Consider the following 876-nt stretch of genomic DNA (forward strand, 5'->3'; position numbering starts at 1 on the left):
CTAAAGAAAAAAAAAAGACATCTTACCTGAGAAATCCTTGGAACAGACTCAGAATCTTGAGTAGATTGGAGGACTTCCAAACCTGGTTTTCAGCGACGTGTAGTGGGAGTGAATAATGCATACCACAGTGTGCTCTCTCTCTGTGACGTCAGTGTGCAGCAAGATTATGCTAGTTCCAGACAGTGAACTATTAGGCCACACCAATTTAATTTCTTGGTTAACGGATTCGCCTCTTCGTTTTTTTCTGATTTGCAAATAAAAATAAAAATTCAGAATCAACTGCAAAATGCTCATATTTTGCCCTGAACAGTTGAAAACAGTCCTTTTCTTATTACTTGTTACAGTCATTCCATCTTTCAATGCAGTGCTACCATTAAAAGTTCAAAATTAATTGTTTAAATTTTGAACCAGCCTGGTGTGTTGACTTAATGGCTCCTATCGTACCATTTTGGGCCATTTTGGATGCCTAGGCCTGTTTTTATTTTTAATTTTTTTCGCCCGCCCGCTCCATTATTTTTCTAGAAAGATCCGTTAACCAAGAAATTAAATTGTTGTGGCCTCAGCATACATTATGTACATACGTTCATTGTACATTGTACTTGCAGGATTATATGGTTAGCCATTACCTGTGTTGGCCACTCCTACAAAAAATACCAATGCTGCAATATTTTATTCAGGTAGAGACAGAAGTGGTGGATAGCGTTGACTTTGTTCATGTTATATCATGATCTTAACTATTAAAATAAACCCCATTCATGTTAAGATGATCCAAGTTCTTATGTTTCATTCTTTGTGAATAATAAAGCACATGTTTATGAAGAACACTTGATTCAATGTGGAGTCCGATGATTCTTTTATTTGTCTTACAAGGCACAA

The sequence above is a fragment of the Branchiostoma belcheri genome, unplaced genomic scaffold (assembly GCF_001625305.1).
Source record: "Branchiostoma belcheri isolate BF01 breed outbred unplaced genomic scaffold, Haploidv18h27 scaffold17, whole genome shotgun sequence".
Classification (NCBI taxonomy): domain Eukaryota; kingdom Metazoa; phylum Chordata; class Leptocardii; order Amphioxiformes; family Branchiostomatidae; genus Branchiostoma; species Branchiostoma belcheri.